This window comes from Bos indicus x Bos taurus, chromosome 7 (genome assembly GCF_003369695.1).
Source record: "Bos indicus x Bos taurus breed Angus x Brahman F1 hybrid chromosome 7, Bos_hybrid_MaternalHap_v2.0, whole genome shotgun sequence".
NCBI classification, from domain to species: Eukaryota; Metazoa; Chordata; class Mammalia; order Artiodactyla; family Bovidae; genus Bos; species Bos indicus x Bos taurus.
In genome coordinates this window covers 110,088,447-110,113,254 of record NC_040082.1, presented here as the reverse complement: position 1 = coordinate 110,113,254, position 24,808 = coordinate 110,088,447, and the positions used below count along the sequence as shown (strand labels likewise).

The 24,808-nt window shown below is 39.0% G+C and overlaps 1 pseudogene; it reads right to left on the bottom strand.

Moving 5' to 3' along the window:
* Window positions 1-7,875: 7,875 nt before the first annotated feature.
* On the bottom strand, window positions 7,876-17,350 carry LOC113896507 (annotated as a pseudogene).
* Window positions 17,351-24,808: the final 7,458 nt, after the last annotated feature.

Sequence of the window (24,808 nt, the reverse complement as noted above, 5' to 3'; positions counted from 1 at the left end):
ACCAGGCTCCTCTGTCCATGGAATGCTGTACAGTTCAATACCATCTGATTGATACCATCTGATCATGGTCAACATGAAGAATAACAGAATACAGCCCAGTTATTTAAACTGTGCCATTTTGAAATAGTGTTTATATAGCAAATGAAAGCTGAAGCAGTATGAATAGAATATAAGCAGAGGGGGGAAAATGTTTTGTTGATTATTAATTATTCCTGTTACATAATTTTATTAAATCTTTTTAATGTTTTGTGTTATTATGTAATGCTATGTATTATTATGTAATATAGATAGATGTTAGATTTATAGATGAAATGAAGAAAATATTTGCAAAACATTTTTGCAACAATTTGTAGCTAGACTATACAAAAATATTTATAAATAATAAAAACACAACCCAATTAAAAATAGAGACATGATTGAACAGATACCTCACCAACAGATACATAAATGGTAATTAATGATATAATAAATAATAATTATGAAAATAATAGTAAACAGCAAAAACATAAGTTATAGAAATATATTTTGCAGTTATACCTGTCTTTTTATGTCCAGGCTTCAAGTGAGTGTTCTCTGTGGTGCTTCTCAATGTCACGTCAGTTGACCAGCCATTGAAGACACAAGTTATATGCTCAGTAGCTCATTGTGTTTCTGAGATACCAGAGAAGGATGTTCCATACTTTCAGTAATATTTTCACACATAAAAATAAAAGATAGGGGGGAAAACAAATACTTTGCTTGCAATTAACCTTTAGTCTGTAAGATGCCACTTACTTAGAAAAAGTTTTCAAATTAATTTGGATTAGATTGGGTATAGAAGGTTCTTGACTTGTTATTGGACATCACTTAAGAAAGGTATTTGATTTTGTATTATCGCTTTCTTAGCACCCCTGCCTCACAACATCTTGTTGCACTTTATGTATTTTAATTGATTAAAGAAATATATGTATTTAAGATCTATCAAGTGTTTAAAATGATTCAGGCATGATTCTCAGCATTTAGTCAAACATGCAACAGTCATTGATGTAGGTACTATACTCTCCTAATTTTACAGGTCAGACAATTGAGACAGAAAAAATAAAGTGCAATTGACTAGTTGGGTACAATTGATAGTGCAATTGATCAAAGTGCAATTGACTAGTTGGGTACAAGAGATAGCAAAGGAACGAAAGGAATCTGGCTTCCTCTCTAATCCAGTAATTTCGTAAATGCAATCTTGTCAATGAGATATTCTACACATGAAAACACACACAGACACAATCTCTGAGGTTCTTACTATATCTTTTAAGACAACCTATTACAATCTGTTCTAGCATTAAGTCCCAGCTCCTAATGGTTGGAAGTGACAGACTTTATTTTCTTGGGCTCCAAAATCACTGCAGATGGTGACTACAGCCATGAAATTAAAAGACACTTGCTCCATGGAAGAAAAGGTATGACAAACATAGACAGCATATTAAAAAGCAGAGACATTACTTTAGCAACAAAAGTCCATTGAGTCAAAGCTATAGTTTTTCAAGTAGTCATGTATGGATGTGAAAGATGGACCATAAAGAAAGCTGAGTGCCAAAGAATTGATGCTTTTGAACTGTCATGTTGGAGAAGACTCTTGAGAACCCTTTGGCCTGTAAGAAGATCAAACCAGTCAATAATAAAGGAATATTCATTGGCAGGGCTGATTTTGAAGCTGAAGCTCCAATACTTTGGTCACCTTATATGAAGAAATGACTCATTGGAAAAGACCCCATAGCTGGTAAAGATTGAAGGCAGGAGAAGGAGATGACAGAGGATGAGATGCTTGGATGGCATCATCAACTCTATGGACATGAGTTTGAACAAGCTCTGGGAGTTGGTGATGGACAGGAAGGCCTGGCATGCTGCAATCCATGGGGTTGCAAAGAGTCAGACACAACTGAGTGACTGAACTGAACTGAATAGTTGGAAAGTTATCCAACTATTAGTTTGAAGCAATTTTGAAACTTTTAAATGTTTCCTTTATATGGGGGCTATGAAATGTGTTTGGCTCTGTGAAAACAAGTGTTTGGGAGGAGGAACTAAGATGGCAGAGGAGTAGGACGGGGAAAACACTTTCTCCCCCACAAATTCATCAAAAGAACATTTAAACGCTGAGTAAATTCCACAAAACAACTTCTGAATGCTGGCAGAGGACATCAGGCACCCAGAAAAGCAACCCAAGTCTTCAGAAGAAGAGAGAAGAAATACAGCTCCACTCACCAGAACACCGACACAAGCTTCCCTAACCAAGAAACCTTGACAAGCCACCTGTACAAACCCACACAGAGTGAAGAAATGCCACAATAAAGAGAACTACACAAACTGCCAGAATACAGAAAGGACACCCTAAACTCAGCAATTTAAAAAAGATGAAGAGACAGAGGAATACCCAGCAGATAAAGGAACAGGATAAATGCCCACCAAACCAAACAAAAGAGGAAGAGATAGGGAATCTACCTGATAAAGAATTCCGAATAATGATAGTGAAATTAATCCAAAATCTTGAAATCAAAATGGAATCACAGATAAATAGCCTGGAGACAAAGATTGAGAAGATGCAAGAAAGGTTTAACAAGGACCTAGAAGAAATAAAAAAGAGTCAATATATAATGAATAATGCAATAAATGAAATTAAAAACACTCTGGAGGCAACAAATAGTAGAATAACAGAGGCAGAAGATAGGATTAGTGAATTAGAAGGTAGAATGGTAGAAATAAATGAATCAGAGAGGATAAAAGAAAAACGAATTAAAAGAAATGAGGATAATCTCAGAGACCTCCAGGACAATATTAAACGCTACAACATTCGAATCATAGGGGTCCCAGAAGAAGAAGACAAAAAGAAAGACCATGAGAAAATACTTGAAGAGATAATAGTTGAAAACTTCCCTAAAATGGGGAAGGAAATAATCACCCAAGTCCAAGAAAGCCAGAGAGTCCCAAACAGGATAAACCCAAGGCGAAACACCCCAAGACACATATTAATCAAATTAACAAAGATCAAACACAAAGAACAAATATTAAGAGCAGCAAGGGAAAAACAACAAATAACACACAAGGGAATTCCCATAAGGATAACAGCTGATCTTTCAACACAAACTCTTCAAGCCAGGAGGGAATGGCAAGACATACTTACAGTGATGAAAGAAAATAACCTACAGCCCAGATTATTGTACCCAGCAAAGATCTCATTCAAATATGAAGGAGAAATCAAAAGCTTCACAGACAACCAAAAGCTGAGAGAATTCAGCACCACCAAACCAGCTCTCCAACAAATACTAAAGGATATTCTCTAGACAGGAAACACAAAAACGGTGTATAAACTCAAACCCAAAACAATAAAGTAAATGGCAATGGGATCATACTTATCAGTAATTACCTTAAACGTAAATGGGTTGAATGCCCCAACCAAAAGACAAAGACTGGCTGAATGGATACAAAAACAAGACCCCTACATATGTTGTCTACAAGAGACCCACCTCAAAACAGGGGACACATACAGACTGAAAGTGAAGGGCTGGAAAAAGATTTTCCATGCAAATAGGGACCAAAAGAAAGCAGGAGTAGCAATACTTATATCAGATAAAATAGACTTTAAAACAAAGGCTGTGAAAAGAGATAAAGATGGTCACTACATAATGATCAAAGGATCAATCCAAGAAGAAGACATAACAATTATAAATATATGTGCACCCAACACGGGAGCACCACAATATGTAAGGCAAATGCTAACAAGTATGAAAGGAGAAATTAACAATAACACAATAATAGTGGGAGACTTTAATACCCCACTCACACCTATGGATAGATCAACTAAACAGAAAATTAACAAGGAAACACAAACTTTAAATGATACAATAGACCAGTTAGACCTAATTGATGTCTATAGGACATTTCATCCCAAAACAATGAATTTCACCTTTTTCTCAAGCGCACACGGAACCTTCTCCAGGATAGATCACATCCTGGGCCATAAATCTAGCCTTGGTAAATTCAAAAAAATAGAAATCATTCCAAGCATCTTTTCTGACCACAATGCAGTAAGATTAGATCTCAATTACAGGAGAAAAACTATTAAAAATTCCAACATATGGAGGCTGAACAACACGCTGCTGAATAACCAACAAATCACAGAAGAAATCAAAAAAGAAATAAAAATTTGCATAGAAACTAATGAAAATGAAAACACAACAACCCAAAACCTATGGGACACTGTAAAAGTAGTCCTAAGGGGAAACTTCATAGCAATACAGGCATACCTCAAGAAACAAGAAAAAAGTCAAATAAATAACCCAACCCTACACCTAAAGCAACTAGAAAAGGAAGAAATGAAGAACCCCAGGGTTAGTAGAAGGAAAGAAATCTTAAAAATTAGGGCAGAAATACATGCAAAAGAAATAAAAGAGATCATAGCAAAAATCAACAAAGCCAAAAGCTGGTTCTTTGAAAGGATAAATAAAATTGACAAACCATTAACCAGACTTATCAAGAAACAAAGGGAGAAAAATCAAATCAATAAAATTAGAAATGAAAATGGAGAGATCACAACAGACAACACAGAAATACAAAGGATCATAAGAGACTACTATCAACAATTATATGCCAATAAAATGGACAAACTGGAAGAAATGGACAAATTCTTAGAAAAGTACAACTTTCCAAAACTCGACCAGGAAGAAATAGAAAATCTTAACAGACCCATCACAAGCACGGAAATTGAAACTGTAATCAAAAATCTTCCAGCAAACAAAAGTCCAGGTCCAGACGGCTTCAAAGCTGAATTCTACCAAAAATTTAGAGAAGAGCTAACACCTATCCTGCTCAAACTCTTCCAGAAAATTGCAGAGGAAGGTAAACTTCCAAACTCATTCTATGAGGCCACCATCACCCTAATACCAAAACCTGACAAAGACCCCACAAAAAAAGAAAACTACAGGCCAATATCCCTGATGAACATAGATGCAAAAATCCTTAACAAAATTCTAGCAATCAGAATCCAACAACACATTAAAAAGATCATACCACCATGACCAAGTGGGCTTTATCCCAGGGATGCAAGGATTCTTCAATATCCGCAAATCAATCAATGTAATACACCACATTAACAATTGAAAAATAAAAACCATATGATTATCTCAATAGATGCAGAGAAAGCCTTTGATAAAATTCAACATCCATTTATGATAAGAACTCTCCAGAAAACAGGAATAGAAGGAACATACCTCAACATAATAAAAGCTATATATGACAAACCCACTGCAAACATTATCCTCAATGGTGACAAATTGAAAGCATTTCCTCTAAAGTCAGGAACAAGACAAGGGTGCCCACTTTCACCATTACTATTCAACATAGTTTTGGAAATTTTGGCCCCAGCAATCAGAGCAGAAAAAGAAATAAAAGGAATCCAAATTGGAAAAGAAGAAGTAAAACTCTCACTATTTGCAGATGACATGATCCTCTACATAGAAAACCCTAAAGATTCCACCAGAAAATTACTAGAAATAATCAATGACTATAGTAAAGTTGCAGGATATAAAATCAACACACAGAAATCCCTTGCATTCCTATACACTAATAATGAGAAAACAGAAAGAGAAATTAAGGAAACAATTCCATTCACCATTGCAATGGAAAGAATAAAATACTTAGGAATGTATCTACCTAAAGAAACTAAAGACCTATATATAGAAAACTATAAAACACTGGTGAAAGAAATCAAAGAGGACACTAATAGATGGAGAAATATACCATGTTCATGGATTCGAAGAATCAATATAGTGAAAATGAGTATACTACCCAAAGCAATTTATAGATTCAATGCAATCCCTATCAAGCTACCAACGGTATTCTTCATAGAGCTAGAAAAAATCATTTCACAATTTGTATAGAAATACAAAAAACCTCGAATAGCTAAAGCTATCTTGAGAAAGAAGAATGGAACTGGAGGAATCAACCTACCTGACTTCAGGCTCTATTACAAAGCCACAGTTATCAAGACAGTATGGTACTGGCACAAAGACAGAAAGATTGATCAATGGAACAAAATAGAAAGCCCAGAGATAAATCCACACACCTATGGACACCTTATCTTTGACAAAGGAGGCAAGAATATACAATGGATTAAAGACAATCTCTTTAACAAGTGGTGCTGAGAAAACTGGTCAACCACTTGTAAAAGAATGAAACTAGAGCAGTTTCTAACACCATACACAAAAATAAACTCAAAATGGATTAAAGATCTCAATGTAAGACCAGAAACTATAAAACTCCCAGAGGAGAACATAGGCAAAACACTCTCCGACTTACATCACAGCAGGATCCTCTATGACCCATCTCCCAGAATATTGGAAATAAAAGCAAAAATAAACAAATGCGACCTAATTAAACTTAAAAGCTTCTGCACAACAAAGGAAACTATTAGCAAGGTGAAAAGGCAGCCTTCAGAATGGGAGAAAATAATGGCAAATGAAGCAACTGACAAATAACTAATCTCAAAAATATACAAGCATCTCCTACAGCTCAACTCCAGAAAAATAAATGACCCAATCAAAAAATGGGCCAAAGAACTAAATAGACATTTCTCCAAAGAAGACATACAGATGGCTAACAAACACATGAAAAGATGCTCAACATCACTCATTATCAGAGAAATGCAAATCAAAACCACAATGAGGTACCATTTCACGCGAGTCAGAATGGCTGCAATCCAAAAGTCTACAAGCAATAAATGCTGGAGAGGGTGTGGAGAAAAGGGAACCCTCTTACACTGTTGGTGGGAATGCAAACTAGTAGAGCCACTATGGAGAACAGTGTGGAGATTCCTTTAAAAACTGGAAATAGAACTGCCTTATGACCCAGCAATCCCACTGCTGGGCATACACACTGAGGAAACCAGAAGGGAAAGAGACACGTGTACCCCAATGTTCATCACAGCCCTGTTTATAATAGCCAAGACATGGAAGCAACCTAGATGCCCATCAGCAGATGAATGGATAAGAAAGCTGTGGTACATATACACAATGGAGTATTACTCAGCCATTAAAAAGAATACACTTGAATCAGTTCTAATGAGGTGGATGAAACTGGAACCTATTATACAGAGTGAAGTAAGCCAGAAAGAAAAACACCAATACAGTATACTAACGCATATATATGGAATTTAGAAAGATGGTAATGATAACCCTGTATACGAGACAGCAAAAGAGACACTGATGTATAGAACAGTCTTATGGACTCTGTGGGAGAGGGTGGGAAGATTTGGGAGAATGGCATTGAAACATGTAAAATATCATGTATGAAACGAGATGCCAGTCCAGGTTCAATGCACGATACTGGATGCTTGGGGCTGGTGCACTGGGACGACCCAGAGGGAGGGTATGGGGAGGGAGGAGGGAGGAGGGTTCAGGATGGGGAACACAGGTATACCTGTGGCGGATTCATTTCGATATTTGGCAAAACTAATACAATATTGTAAAGTTTAAAAATAAAATAAAATTTAAAAATAAAAAATAAAAAAACAAGTGTTTGATAAAATGTTTGTGTGAGAAGTTGTGTATGTGCTGGCAAGGTTGTGGCAGGTTCTTAGCTACAGTTTGTCCCAGGCACTGCAGGGATAAAGCATCCACCTGTAAATGCAGGATAAGCAAGAGATACAGGTTCCATCCCTGGGTGGGGAAGATTCCCTGGAGGAGGAAATAGCAATCCACTCCAGTATTCTTGTCTGGATAATTTCAAGGACAAAAGAGCCTGACAGGTTATAGTCCATAGGGTTGCAAAGAGTTGGACATGACCGAGCATACACACATACAAGCTGGAGTTTGTAATCAGGGATTTAGATGAATCCTGGAACCTTATATCTCAGGAGGGATTTATCTTTGGTTTTAAGACATTTTTAGCAGCGTCTTTTACATCTTTGTTTCTCAAACTATAAATCAAAGGATTCAGCATTGGGATGATGATGGTGTAGAACACTGAGATGATTTTATTAGTGTTTGGAGAATACAGGTAGCTGGGTCGTGAGTAAATGAAGAGCAGAGTTCCCTGGTAGGTGGCCACGGATGTCAGGTGAGAAGCACAGGTAGAGAAGGTCTTCTTCCTCCTGCTGGAAGAATGGATCTTTAAGACTGAGAGCAGACTGTTAAAGTAGGAGATGATGAAAACGATGAAGAAGATAATTTCCACTGAGCTGCCCTATGGGGAGAGAAGCCACTCATTAAGTGACGTGTCTGTGCACAATAACTTAAGGTCACAGAAAAAATGATTAATGACATTTTTATCAGAGTATTTCAGAGTAAACGCAAAGGATGTGTGCACCAGGGAACTCATATTGCCTCCAAAGTATGACAAGACGATCAACCATATGCAGATGCCCCAAGACATCACAACCGTGTACAGTAAAGGGATATGGCAACATAGCGGTCACACGCCATGGCAGCCAAGATAAAGGATTCCGTATCTGCGAAAGTACAAAAGAAATAAAACTACAGGGCACAGCTGTGATAGGAAATTGACTTGTTCTGAGAGAGGAAGTTGACAAGTATTTTGGGAATGATGACTGAAGAATAGCAAAGGTCTACAAAGGATAGATTACTAAGGAAAAAATGCATGGGCATTTGAAGATGCAGATCAACCCTGATTAACATCATCAATCCAACGTTCCCCATTAAAATCATAGAGTACAAAGTCAGAAACAGGAGATACTGGACAATGTGCAGTTCAGGGCAAGTTGGAAACCCTAACAGAATAAATTCAGTCACCAAGGTATAGTTTCCATCTTAAAAGTCATATTCTGTGCTGTTTTCTTCTTATGAGAATTCTAACATCCTAAGATGCTATGTTGATAGAGAAAAAAATTAGATATAATTATAAGGTTATTTTGTTGTTTCAACAAACAAACAAGCAATCAAGAGTCCCAGACCAAATATCCTTCCAAATATAAATCCTGAGAAACATATTTCAGAATTTAGTAGCTTTATCTCATGGTTGATAGTTTTATTTTGTTTGATTAATAGCTAGTTCTTCCACTGGACAGACATGTGCAGATAACATCTCATATTTCTTACTTTTTAATTCTCAAGTATAGACCTATAGCTACTACAGAGAAGTAAATGAATAATGAAGTAATAAATGAGATGATGATAAGAGAGAAAATATATCTGTTATTAAAAGTATGTTAACTTGAGTACATCTTGCAATGATAACTCTAGAACAATGTACTCCTTCTGTCCAGTATTTAATAAATAGCAGTGTGTTGTACTCTTGATTGTGATTAGAATGATGCAATGAAATATACTTCAGCTATTTAAAAAAAATAAAAGCAAAAGTGATTAGTGAAATTAAAGCAAATGTCAGTAAACATCAGCTGAGAGCATGTTTTAGAAAGTGACAAGTTTAAGGCAAATCCTTAAATCCTGTCAAGATACTAAGTTAAGGAGATTAAAGTAATTAACTGCTTTTCTCTTTGGCATTCTTTATCTTCTTGGCTTCTAGTAAGCACAGCATAAATATAAGATGACTGAGTAAAGTGGGCAAAAAAATTAGTATTAACTTCTCATTTTTAAAAATTACTCTATATAGCCTCCTCACTAATTATATATGTGAGCAAACACAAATAGCTGCATTTAATTTTTATCCTAGTAAATTCAGGATGTTGAGTCTAAGAATTTTGTCAACTTCTGTTTCTGTAATCTCAGAAATTTTCTGGAAGCAAGGATAATTTGAACATGACTTTGAAATATAAGACTTTTTATTGTAGCCTTGAAGGATGACTTGGAAATCTATAAAACAAGCAAGTGAAACCTCCAATGAGCTTTGTTACTACTGCCACAGTTGGCTAGAACAAATGGTTGGGGTCATTCTCTCACTTATATAAAATTATTGAGACAGTACAGAGCTAAGAACTTCATTGTTGTAATATCATCTAATCACTAAAAGTATGCTATAACATAGGCACAGAAAAGTCTAAGAGAATTAGAAGGGTTAGGATACTGTCTTATGTTATTACCTCAAAGACTGTGAATGAGATGCAGTACCTTGTTAGGATAGTAGTTAATTTATCCTTATTTTGCCTGTTTTCAACGTAATCAGAGTGTTCAGAAATGATATGACCTAAATTTAGAGTTAATAAGCATTTGGTTAGAATCTCATATTAGCCATGTGGACTGTATGACCTTGCACAATTATGTGTGTGTATGTGTGTATATGTGTGTGTGTGTATATATATATATATATAGAGAGAGAGAGAGAGAGAGAATCTGTTATACTTAATACATATACTATATGTATATTATTATATATAACATATATATTTAAAATTTTACTATAATAATGACAACAGTATTTCACGTGGTTTCTCTGCCAGGTTAAATGAGGAAAACTATCTATCTATACTTTCTTGCTGTTTTACTTTAGATAGATTGGCAAATAATAGGTAAAGAGTGAAGATTAGTTTCAATTACTCCACTGCTCTCTGCTCAGCAGTAAAGAATCCATTTGCCAAAGCAGGAGATGTGGGTTCAATCCCTGATCTGGGAAGATCTTCTAGAGAAGAAAATGGGAACCCACTCCAGTATCCTTGCCTGGAGAATTTCATGGACAGAGAGGCCTGATGGGCTACAGTTCCATGGGGTCACAAAGAGTCGGACACAGCTTAACGACTAAACAACAACAGAAACAACCCACTGCTCTCACTTATCCCTAGCTAATAATTAGAACTATGTCACTAGGTTTTTTAAAATAATAGTTATCATTTATATAATGATTGTGATGTGAAATGCAATATTCTAAACACTTTACATATAATTTATTTACTTGTCACACAAAAGTATACTAACAAAGTTTCACAGCAGTTGCTGTCACTGTAGTATTTCTCTTACAGTTGAGGGAGCTAAAGCACAGAGAGCTGGAGAGCTAAGACGTGATGAAAATAGGATTGGAGCCCAGGCTCCTGCCTCCAAAACTTCAAGACAGATGGGCTGTGTAAGCTAGATTCTCATTACTGATTCCGTATGTTACATGGGGACATTGAAGCTTAATGTTCCAAGTCAGTCCGCAAGTAGTTGACAGGTATAATTCAAATTCAGATATGTGTGAAGTCAAAGCTCACAACGACAACCATGAAGGTGGTTAGAGAATTAACAGTGTGGCCTCCATGAGACAGGCTGTGGTGCAGACTTGCTGAAGGCAGCGCAGAATGACTCAAGTTATTTCCTGAAAACACAGTCCATTACTCTCGGGGACTCACAGCGAGCATCCCGTCCAATAGACTAAGAAGGGTTTCCCTGGTGGCTCAACCCTTAAAGAATCTGCCTACAATGCAGGAGAATGCCTACGATTCAGGAGACCTGGGTTTGATCCCTGGTCAGGAACATTCCCTGGTGAAAGAAATGGCAGTCCATTCTAGTATTCCTACCTGGGAAATCCAATGGACAGAGGAGCTTGGCAGGGCCTCAGTTGCAAAGAGTGGAACACGACTTAGTAACTAAATCAACTCTACCACCACCACCACCATCCACGTAGAGAAACGTGAGTGAGGAGAGAAGCACGAAGGGAAAAGTCAGAGATGAGAGTGAATCTTGGATTCTTGCTTTTCAATGGGAATGACCAAAAAGATTCAATCAAACTGAAGTGATTTGCTAATTTTTTCATAAATATATAGCAAAACAATGTTAGAATAGAAAATAAATTAATTGAAACTATCATGTTTCAGTTTATTTCTGTTAACAAAAAAGAAAATATTTTAAAAAGGTAAGTGTCTCAGATACCTGTAGAAGCTACAGAAGAATGGCACAGGTAGATTTATTTGTGGGTAATATGCTAATACATATGATTTTGTAACTATTTTGACACATGTCAGTGATCTCAGATCCATAAAAGTCTATTTTTGCATCAATAAAGCCAATCTGGTAAACACATAAGCTACTTACAAAGGAGGAGACATTTTCCTATTACCTAGATGAATAATTTCACCAATAGAACCAAGGACTTTTATATACATTCGCAGGTAGTTAGGGACCTAATAACCGAAGGTTCCAAACATGTTCATTTCCAAGAGATTCCTAGGGAATAATTAGTAGGTTATTGTGAATTATTATTTTGAAACAACTTCGTAATTATAATAGCAATTCTGTTAGCATTAGTTTGAAGAGGCAATTTTTACTGTCAGTAATATTGTGGTTGTTTTTTTCCTGACACTTGAAATCCCACTAGAGTCCTATACTCTGATACTGTAAAGGTTCTTTTAAATAGTTCATATATTTTAAAATGTAGCTCTCATTTAAATTATTTCAAAACCACATGGAAGTTCCTAAAAATGTTACTTGATACCCTCAGCACTGAAATGTAATATATTTTGTTGCACTGAAGGGTGAGACCAGCGGAGGCTACTATAGAACCTGTTATCATAGGTGCTTTCTGAGAAGATGAAAGGACTTTATTTTTAAAAATTATCTATCTACCTGTCTGTTTACTTTTGGCTGTGCAGGGTCTTCCTTGCTGTGCATGGGCTTTCTCTAGTTGCAGAGAGTGGGGGTACTTTCTGTTGCAGACCATGGGCTCTAGAATTTGGGCTCTAATATTGGCTCAGAGGATAAAGCATCTGCCTGCAATGCAGGAGACCCAGGTTCGATCCCTGGGTTGGGAAGATCCCCTGGAGAAGGAAATGGCAACCCACTCCAGTATTCTTGCCTGGAGAATCCCATGTACAGTGGAGCCCGGCAGGTACAGTCCATGGGGTTGCAAAGAGTCAGACACGACTGAGCAAACAAGTTTAAGTTTTTTATCACAGGCTCAACAGTTGGGGTGCATGGCTTAGATGCCCTTTGGCTTGTGGTTATCTCCCTGGACCAGGGATTGATTCCATGTCCTCTGCAGGGGCAGGTAGACTCTTAACCACTGGACCACCAGGAAAGTCTCAGAAGGACTTTAAAATAAGAGTCTTATGCCTGAGAGCATCAAAAGAAGATAAAACCATCCCAGTTAGCAAATACAGTTTTCCATTTTCAACTTGATTGTTCTTATGTGCGTTTTGTATGACAGTTTCATTGCTGCTGCTACTGCTAAATCATTTCAGTCATGTCTGACTCTGTGCAACCCCATAGACGGTAGTCCACCAGGCTCCCCTGTACCTGGGATTCTCCAGGCAAGAACACTGGAGTGGGTTGCCATTTCCTTCTCCAATGCATGAAAGTGAAAAGTGAAAATGAAGTCGCTCAGTCGTGTCCGACCCTCAGTGACCCCATGGACTGCAGCCCACCAGGCTCCTCCATCCATGGGAGTTTCCAGGCAAGAGTACTGGAGTGGTTGCCATTTCCTTCTCTGGACAGTTTCACTAAACAATGATATTTCAGCTGCTCTCAGAAACAATTGCAGAACTTTTGGTAATTACACAGTACTAGAGTACCCAAACTGGAAATTTGCATGGCTACAAACACAGAGCTGTCTTCCCTTCACAGCATTTGCCAAATTTTAAATTGCTTGGAGTGGGGGGTTAAAGATATGTCAAAAACCTCTGAAATACAAGAGTAGACAATTCTATATTACTTTCGTGCTGAAGAGACTCCAAGAAAGCTTAAGTACTTATGTGAAAGTCTTAGGTCATTATGTCCTAGTAAGAGGGGTGAACTGGAGACACAGTGCATGTTGCCAAAACCAAAAGAATCCGTTTTCTATTGAATGGAGCTTGTCACTCTTAATTGCATCAGAAAAATAGTTGAAGCTTCATTGATTTGAGAAATTCTGTAGAACATCTTTGTAGTCTGTATGGCATGTAATAAACAAATTACTAAGCATGATAACAGGAAAGATTTTATGCCCATACAAGAGGGAAAATGCCAAAAGCAAATACACATTGAACCAAAATTGGAGTTGGCAAGCAAGAGTTTAAAAATAATTCTAAAAACATCCTAAAGAAAATTGTCCAAAAAAAATTGAAAATGACAAAAGTTGGGAGACATTCCACAAATGATTGGAAACCTTAGAAAATAAAATAGAACTGAAAAATACATCTAAATTAACAACTTATTGAGTGGATTTATTGATACATTGAATTTTGAAAAGCAAAGAGTTGGATGAAAAGTGACAAGGTCAAAAGGGTTTGTATGAAGTATCTTTGGTTTGAAACTTGCAAATAATGTGGTAAAGGGGGTCATCAAGAAAATATATGCTACTTCCACTCAAATACTTAAATGCTTACCATAAATAAGCCTTAAGAAAACAGACTTTCCTAGCAAATGCACATTGGCATTGCTTGAGAAGAATGAACTTAAAAAGTGTTTTCCATATACCCAAGAAGCTAGAATTCTTGCATCTTTCAGACAATAGATGGCACCAGAGACAGCTATATAATCTAGCTCAGTTCAGTTCAGTTCAGTTGCTCAGTCGTTTCCAATTCTTTGCGATCCCATGAATTGCAGCATTCCAGGCCTCCCTGTCCATCACCAACTCCCAGAGTTCACTCAAACTCACATCTATGGAGTCAGTGATGCCATCGAGCCATGTCATCCTCTGTCGTCCCTTTCTCCTCCTGCCCACAATCCCTCCTAGCATCAGAGTATTTTCCAGTGAGTCAACTCTTCACATGAGGTGGCCAAAGCATTGGAGTTTCAGCTTTAGCATCATTCCTTCCAAAGAAATCCCAGGGCTGATCTCCTTCAGAATGGACTGGTTGGATCTCCTTGCAGTCCAAGGGACTCTCAAGAGTCTTCTCCAACACCACAGTTCAAAAGCATCGATTTTTCAGCACTCAGCTTTCTTCACAGTCCAACTCTCACGTGCATACATGATCACTGGAAAAACCATAGCCTTGACTAGACAGACCTTTGTTGGCAAAGTAATGTCTCTGCTTTTGAATATGCTGTCTAGGTTGGTCATAACTTTCCTTCCAAGGAGTAAGCATCTTTTAATTCCATGGCTGCCATCACCATCTGCAGTAATTCTGGAGCCCCCCCCCCCAAAAAAAGTCTGACACTGTTTCCACTGTTTACCCATCTATTTCCCATAAAGTGATGGGACCGGATGCCATGATCTTCATGTTCTGAATGTTGAGCTTTAAGCCAACTTTTTCACTCTCCACTTTCACTTTCATCAAGAGGCTTTTTAGATCCTCTTCACTTTCTGCCATAAGGGTGGTGTCATCTGCATATCTGAGGTTATTGATATTTCTCCCAGCAGTCTTGATTCCAGCTTGTGCTTCTTCCAGCCCAGCGTTTCTCATGATGTACTCTGCATATAAGTTAAATAAGCAGGGTGACAATATACAGCCTTAACGTACTCCTTTTCCTATTTGGAACCAGTCTGCTGTTCCATGTCCAGTTCTAACTGTTGCTTCCTGGCCTGCATATAGGTTTCTCAAGAGGCAGGTCAGGTTGTCTGGCATTCCCATCTCTTGAAGAATCTTCCACAGTTTATTGTGATCCACACAGTCAAAGGTTTTGGCATAGTCAATAAAGCAGAAATAGATGTTTTTCTGGAACGCTCTTGCTTTTTCGATGAGCCAGCAGATGTTGGCAATTTGATCTCTGGTTCCTCTGCCTTTTCTAAAACCAGCTTGAACATCTGGAAGTTCACAGTTCATGTATTGATTTTGAGCATTACTTTACTAGCGTGTGAGATGAGTGCAATCTAGTTAGTATGCCTCTAAGTCAGTCTGAAAAAGTAAACTTTCAGTATTCTTAAAGATTTTTGTGCAATTAAGATTTCCAATTATGTTAGTACTCTGTTTCTCACCATGTATATATGGGTTTTTTTAAGAAATTTAAATTTTCTTTTAAAAATTCTCCCATTACTCAGTAAATTTGTAACACTCCTCTCTGTGCAGGAAACTGTGACTCTCAGGTTCCAGTAAACCATCATCAAACAAAAATTCCTGATTCTTCTCATCCTTGGTATCAATATCCAGATATTCTTGTTGTTTAGTCTCTAAGTCATGTCTGACTCTTTGCAACCCCATGGACTGTAACCCACCAGGCTCTTCTTTCCATAGAATTTCATAGGCAAGAATACCAGAGTGGGTTGCCATTTCCTCCTCCAGGGGATCTTGCTGACCGAGTGATCAAACCTGGGTCTCCTGCACTGTAGGTGGATTCTTTATCACTGAACCACTGGGGAAGCCCTGATATCCCAATAAGTTGAATTAATTTTATGGCAGGTCAGTAAAATACAATTGAATTAAAGTTGAATTCATGTTCTAGAATAAGCATCAAATTATTGTTTATAGTCTCATATATAGGGCTCTTCATGGGAGGCTGTGAGACAAGTATATCTCAATACCCACCAGTCAGAATTTCAAATATTTATATAGAGGTCTTAACCAGCTTCAAGCATGTATACCGTTCAGATGGTCTGAACAAGTTGCTCTCTCAAGACTGTTTGTGTGGTCTTTGAAAATATTTCTCACTGAAGGAATGATGGACAGAATGTACATTCTAAAGACAAAGGAGAGGGTGAGGAGTACACAGGTCCAGTTTGCCAGTCAACCAGATGTCACCTTCTCCAGACGACCTCCTCCCATGGTCCTAAATGAATCTGTCAAACGAATCCCTTTGTGTGCATAAGTCCTAAGTTGCTTCAGTCGTGTCCGACTCTTTGTGACCCTCTGGACTGCAGCTCACCAGACTCCTCTGTGGAGTGGATTGCCATACTCTCCCCCAGGGTATCTTCCTAACCCAGGGACTGAACCTGCAGCTCAACAGGCAGACTCTTTACCACTGAGCCATTGGGGAAGCCTGAATCCATTTATACACAATGTCATATCCATATTTCCAGAAGGAGTTGAATGCAGTTAATATCTTGAAAAAATTGTATGAGATGGCCAAGCTACTGAGATACCCTATGAGTAGTCAAGTAAAGTATCTTGTGTCCCTTTAGAGGTGAAAGCAAACTTCCTCTGAGAGGCATTCGAAATAGGCACTAAACAGAATATATTAGCTAAATCTATAGCTGCAAAATACTTGATACTTGCTAATGAATGAAGTCAGTAAATTCATTGTTATTGCCTATGGAGCCTTCATAGCTGGGGCTACAGCATTAAGGTTGTGATCATATGGTGTCATTCATTATTTCCAATTTATGGACCAGCCTAACTGGGTTGTAAAATGGAGAAGTGTTGGGAGCTAATCCCAACGCCCCCTCCCCACCTCCTCCATGCACCTCCCCACGCACCCCACCCCCTTCCTGAATCAACTTGATCTGGAGAAAGGGGATGGATGAAGGTGGAAGACAAGGCAAGAACACAAACCAAGGGCCCCAGGGCATTGTGCGGCTCCTCGGTGCCAGGTGGGTGGATGGAGTCCTTCGTCTCTGTTCCCTGCAGCTTGTACCCCGGGACTGGAAACATGCTGCCTCTGGGCCAGCCTGTACTCTCTGAGCCCAGACGGCCTGACCAGAGGCAAAGCAAAAGTCCTCCTGCCTTCCTGGGGAGGCCAGGGCTGCTGGGGCCCCAATCATCTCCAACTACAGGAAGGTCCAGCTTACGGCCATTCTCTCCCAGGTGAACCCCAGCCTGAACCTGGGGCTGTGCAAGGCCAGCCCCCAGGAAGGGGCATTCAGGGAGCCTGCGGACAGACAGGTTTGCACAGGCTCACCAGGCCTCACTCTTTACACAGCCCAACCAGCCGCAAGCTGCCAGTGTCAGCCCGAAGAGTCTGCTCCCCAAGAACGGGCTGCAGCAGTCTGGGCAGGCACAGAAGGACGGGGAAGACGAGAAAAGGAAGGTGCTTTCTGGCCCTCAGTTCAGATCAGTTCAGTTCAGTCACTCAGTCGTGTCCAACTCTTTGTGACCCCATGAATTGCAACATGCCAGGCCTCCCTGCCCATCACCAACTCCCAGCTGAATTCCAGAAAAATAAACGACCCAATCAAAAAGTGGGCCAAAGAACTAAACAGACATTTCTCCAAAGAAGACATACAGATGGCTAACAAACACATGAAAAGATGCTCAACATCACTCATTATCAGAGAAATGCAAATCAAAACCACAATGAGGTACCATTTCACGCCAGTCAGAATGGCTGCTATCCAAAAGTCTACAAGCAATAAATGCTGGAGAGGGTGTGGAGAAAAGGGAACCCTCTTACACTGTTGGTGGGAATGCAAACTAGTAGAGCCACTATGGAGAACAGTGTGGAGATTCCTTTAAAAACTGGAAATAGAACTGCTTTGTGACCCAGCAATCCCACTGCTGGGCATACACACTGAGGAAACCAGAAGGGAAAGAGACATGTGTGCCCCAATATTCATCGCAGCACTGTTTATAATAGCCAAGACATGGAAGCAACCTAGATGTCCATCAGCAGATGAATGGATAAGAAAGCTGTGGTACATATACACAATGGAGTATTACTCAGCCATTAAAAAGAATTCATTTGAATCAGTTCTAATGAGGTGGATGAAACTGGAGCCTATTACACAGAGTGAAGTAAGCCAGAAAGAAAAATACCAATACAGTGTACTAACGCATATATATGGAATTTAGAAAGATGGTAACGATAACCCTGTGTGCAAGACAGCAAAAGAGACAGATGTATAGAACAGTCTTTTGGACTCTGTGGGAGAGGGAGAGGGTGGGATGATTTGGGAGAATGGCATTGAAACATGTATAATATCATATATGAAATGAATAGCCAGTCCAAGTTCGATGCATGATACTGGATGCTTGGGGCTGATGCACTGGGACGACCCAGAGGGATGGTATGGGGAGGGAGGAGGGAGGGGGTTTCGGGATGGGGAACATGAGTATACCTGCGGCAGATTCATGTTGATGTATGGCAAAACCAATACAATATTGTAAAGTAATTAACCTCCAATTAAAATAAATAAATTTTTTAAAAAAGAAAATAAAATTGAGACAGCTTCTCTGAAGGTTGGTGGTTCATTATAAAGGTAATTGCACACTTACAAAACACATTTATCCAGAAATCCCAATTTATAGAGAAATGAAAACTTGTATTTACACAAAAATCCATTACCAAACATTCAGGGCAGCTATAACAGTGAAATTCTGGAAACAGCAACATGTTCTTCACCCAAGGAATGAGTAAACAAACTCTGGTATATTACATAGTGCGAGACACTACTAAGAAATATAAATATGCAAACTATATTGATGCAGGCAGCAATATGCTAAATTATTTATGCAAAGTTAAAATTCAGACTTAAAAGGCTTTATGATTCCATTTATATGACACTTTGAAAAAGGCATATGGACAGAGGACTGGTCAGCTGGTAGTAAATTGGTAGGGTATTAACTAGAGAGACAAAAAACTGAGAATTTTGGAGAGTTATCAAGCTGTTCTGTATTTTGATCATGTTTTTGGTAACATAACTCTGTGAATTTGTCAGACTTCTCAAAAAGTTTACAACAAAAAAAGTGCATTTTAATTTGCATGCAAATTTAAAATATTATAGAATATATTTTAAAATGCTATCCATTAATGAAAACATCTCTATGGTATTATACATGGCTATTTCCTTGAACCACTCTAAAGAGGACCTTTTATCCTTATTTAACAATCAATTACCTTTGACAACTAGACTGCCATGGTCAGCCTGTGGGTTTTAGAAATAATCTCAGTTAGATGCTGGCAGGAGGTCTTTGTCGTTCCTGAGTCACTTGTTTGTCAGACGCTCTCATACACCCAATTGATACAGTTTGTAGATAGGGACACAAAGATGATGACAGTAAAATTTAATGTTAAAACAAAACATGTTTGTTATGTCATAGTTGTTTGAATAATACATGCATAGATCTGATAGATAGAGTGCCTGATGAACTATGGAATGAGGTTCGTGACATTGTACAGGAGACAGGGATCAAGACCATTCCCATGGAAAAGAAATGCAAAAAAGCAAAAAAAAGAAATGCAAAAAAGCAAAATGGCTGTCTGGAGAGGCCTTACAAATAGCTGTGAAAAGAAGAGAAGTGAAAAGCAAAGGAGAAAAAGAAAGATATAAACATCTGAATGCAGAGTTCCAAAGAATAGCAAGAAGAGATAAGAAAGCCTTCTTCAGCGATCAATGCAAAGAAATAGAGGAAAACAACAGAATGGGAAAGACTAGGGATCTCTTCAAGAAAATCAGAGACACCAAAGGAACATTTCATGCAAAAATGGGCTAGATAAAGGACAGAAATGGTATGGACCTAACAGAAGCAGAAGATATTAAGAAGAGATGGCAAGAATACACAGAAGAACTGTACAAAACAGATCTTCATGACCCAGATAATCACGAAGGTGTGATCCCTGACCTAGAGCCAGACATCCTGGAATGTGAAGTCAAGTGGGCCTTAGAAAGCATCACTACGAGCAAAGCTAGTGGAGGTGATGGAGTTCCAGTTGAGCTATTTCAAATCCTGAAAGATAATGCTGTGAAAGTGCTGCACTCAATATGCCAGCAAATTTGGAAAACTCAGCAGTGGACTGGACTGGAAAAGGTCAGTTTTCATTCCAATCCTAAAGAAAGGCAATGCCAAAGAATGCTCAAACTACCACACAGTTGCACTCATCTCACACGCTAGTAAAGTAATGCTCAAAATTCTCCAAGCCAGGCTTCAGCAATACATGAACCTTGAACTTCCAGATGTTCAAGCTGGTTTTAGAAAAGACAGAGGAATCAGAAATCAAATTGCCAACATCTGGTGGATCATGGAAAAGGCAAGAGAGTTCCAGAAAAACATCTATTTCTGCTTTATTGACTATGCCAAAGCCTTTCACTGTGTGAATCACAATAAACTGTGGAAAATTTTGAAAGAGATGGGAATAGCAGACCACCTGACCTGCCTCTCTTTATAGATGGTGGTAAATTATGTGTCCAGATATTTTAAATATAATAGCTCTTCTGTCACATCAAATAAAATATAAAGATAAAATAAAATAAAAAACTTTGTGGTAGGCAGATTAAGGGAGTCTAAAAGATGGCTTATGCTAAATGGAAGAACTTTGGAATATATTTGTTTCCATAGCAGGATAAAGATAGTAGTTGGAATAAAGTTACTATACATCTATTTCAGATATCAATTTTGCCTGAATTATCCACCTTGGACTAATATGATCACAATGATTCTCTGGGTGTGGAAGAGAGAGGAAGAAGACTTGGAGTCAGAGAGTCATTTAAAGACTGTGCTACTGGCACTGTAGAAGGAGGAAACACCATGCTCCAAAGAATGCAAGTTGCCCCTGGAAACTGCAATAGAAAAGGGAATTCAGTTCTCACCTGGAACATCCTGAAAGATCTAAGCCCTCCAGATTTCAGGCTTCTGATTTCTATATGTTTAAGACAGAAAGTTGTTGTTGTGTGTGCGTGTGTGTGTGTGTGTGTTTTTAAGCCACTATTGTGTTAATTTCTTATAGCAGCAGTAGGAATCCAATACAGATATTTATCCAATAAAATATAGTTGGCAGAAACTAAGTCTAAATTTTTCAAATCATTCAGATAGAAACTTTAAGGAGGTTGTTGTGTGTTGAAACCTATTTTAAACAGGAGTGCATGCATGCTCAGTCACTCAGTCATGTCCCACTCTCTGCAACGCTATGGACTGTAACCAACCAGGCTCCTCAGTCCATGGGGTTCTCCAGGCAAGAACACTGGAGTGGGCTGCCAGGCCCTCCTCCAGGGGACCTTCCCGACCAAGGGAACAGACTTGAGTCTCTTGCACTACAGGCAGATTGTTTACCACCGAGCCACGGGGGAAGCCCTTAAGTAGGAGTAATTAGAATTAATTTAGAGATATTTGACACAATTAACTGGTACAGAGAATTTCTCATCACATAATATAAAAACAGTTCTCACCTTAAAGGCTTTGAGAATTTAATGTAGTGAAAATAATCCTTTATTAAAATTAAAGTCACCCATGAGAAACCTATATGCAGGTCAGGAAGCAACAGTTAGAACTGGACATGGAACAACAGACTGGTTCCAAATAGGAAAAGGAGTACGTCAAGGCTGTATATTGTCACCCTGCTTATTTAACTTATATGCAGAGTACCTCATGAGAAACGCTGGGCTGGAAGAAGCACAAGCTGGAATCAAGATTGCTGGGAGAAATATCAATAACTTCAGATATGCAGATGATACCACCCTTATGGCAGAAAGTGAAGAGGAACTCAAAAGCCTCTTGATGAAAGTGAAAGTGGAGAGTGGAAAAGTTGGCTTAAAGCTCAACATTCAGAACACGAAGACCATGGCATCCGGTCCCATCACTTCATGGGAAATAGATGGAGAAACAGTGGAAACAGTGTCAGACTTTATTTTGTTTGGGCTCCAAAATCACTGTAGATGGTGACTGCAGCCATGAAATTAAAAGATGCTTACTCCTTGAAAGGAAAGTTATGACCAACCTAGATAGCATACTGAAAAGCAGAGACATTACTTTGCCAACAAAGGTCTGTCTAGTCAAGGCTATGGTTTTTCCAGTGGTCATGTATGGATGTGAGAGTTGGACTGTGAAGAAGGCTGAGCGCCAAAGAATTGATGCTTTTGAACTGTGGTGTTGGAGAAGACTCTTGAGAGTCCCTTGGACTGCAAGGAGATCCAACCAGTCCATTCTGAAGGAGATCAGCCCTGGAATTTCCTTGGAGGGAATGATGCTGAAGCTGAAACTCCAGTACTTTGGCCACCTCATGCGAAGAGTTGACTCATTGGAAAAGACTCTGATGCTAGGAGGGATTGGGGGCAGGAGGAGAAGGGGACGACAGAGGATGAGATGGCTGGATGGCATCACTGACTCGATGGATGTGAGTCTGAGTGAACTCCGGGAGTTGGTGATGGACAGGGAGGCCTGGCGTGCTGGGATTCATGGGGTCGCAAAGAGTCGGACACGACTGAGCAACTGAACTGAACTGAACTGAAGCCAATTATAAAGAGATTTCCCTTGCTCATGAACTTACCGAAGGATTTGTAGCATCAAATAAATGATTATAACAAGAGAGAAATAGAGGAACACAGGAACTAGAAACCCACAATAAAACACACATCTTGGGGTTGCCAAGGATGTTTCTGGAAGGGTAGAGAAAGAGGCCAGGGGCAGTTTTCTTCTCCATAAAGAGGGAATGGGTACCTGGGGAAATAAATGTGAATAAGAATTACTCTGATTGTATTAGGATTTTGTACTAATACATGAGAGTTAGCTATAAAAAATAATAGGACATGTCCAAGAGGAGTAAGCAAACTGTCTATTTTTATAAATGAAATGTAACTGAAACACAGCCATGATCATTAATTTATGTGTTTATGACTGATGATTGTTTTCTAACAGCAGACGTGAGTCGATGCCACAGAGACCACGTGCCCTGTGATACTGAGGACGTTTACTACCTGCCACTTTATAAAAAGGGTTCCCTGGTGACTCAGTGGCAAGAACCCACTGCCAGTGCAGGAGACACAGGTTTGGTCCCTGGGTTGGGAAGATTCCTTGGAGAAGGAAATGGCAACCCACTCCAGTATTCTTGCTTGGGAAATGCCATGGACAGAGTAGCCTAGTCGGCTATAGTCCATGGAGTCACAAAAAAGGAGGACATAACGAAGTGACTAAACAACAACAACCACTTTATTAAAAAATTAAGCAATGTTTTTTATTGGAATTGATTCAAAATGGCAGAGTAGGACGTATGCTCATCTCCTCCTGTGAGAACACCAAAATCACAACTAGCTGTTGAACAAATGTCAACAGAGGATGCTAGAACTCAACAACAACAAAAGACACCCTACATCCAAAGACAAAGAAGTTGCAATGAGAAGGTAGGAGGGACACAATCACGATAAAATCAAATCCCATACCTGCTGGGTGGGCAACCCACAAACTGGATAACAATAATACCAAAGGAGTTTTTCTACTGTTGTGAAGGTTCTGAGACTGGATATCAGGCTTCCCAGCCTGGAGAATCTGTGAAGGAACTGGAAATTCCCAGGGAATATGACTTTGAATGCCAACAGGATTTGATTACAGGACTTCCACAGGACTGAGGGAAATAGAGACTCCACTCGTGGCACAGACAAAATCGTGTGCACACCAAGACCCAGAAGAAAGGAGCAGTGACCCTACAGGAGACTGAACTGGACCTACTAGCTAGTGTTCCATGGTCTCCTGTGGAGGTATTGGTGAGCAGTGGCTCACCACAGGGAGAGGGGCACTGGCAGCAGGACTCATGGAAGAGGCTTTTTGCAAAAGCCTTTTTGGATGTTGTCATTAACCCCACCATAGAACCTAGGGGAATGGGTCCCCTTAGGAAAAGCAACTAATAGGGAGGGAGTACAACCTCACCCATTAGCAAATAATTGGATTAAAGTTTTATTGAGTATGGCCCTACCCACTAGAGCAAGACCCAGTTTTCCCACTGCCAGTCCCTCCCATCAGGAAGCTTACAACAAGCCTCTTAGCTTCATCCACCAGAGGGCAGACAGAAGAAGCAAGAAGAACCACAATCTCACAGCAACTAGAACAAAAATCACAACACAGAAAGTTAATCAGAATGACAAAGCAGGGGATTACGTTTCAGATGAAGGCACAAGATAAAACCCCAGAAAAATTATTAAATGAAGTGGTAGGTTTTCCAGAAAAAGAAATCAGAATAGTGATAATAAAGATGATCCAGGATCTCAGAAAAACAATGGAGAAGATGCAGGAGATGTTTACCTAAGACCTAGAAGAAATAAAGAAGAAACACAAAGAGATTAACAATGCACTGGAAGGAATCAATAACAGAATGACTGAGACAGAAGAAGGGATAAGTGACCTGGAAGATAGAATGGTAGAAATAATTGCCACAGAACAGAATATAGAAAAATTAATGAAAAAAAAACA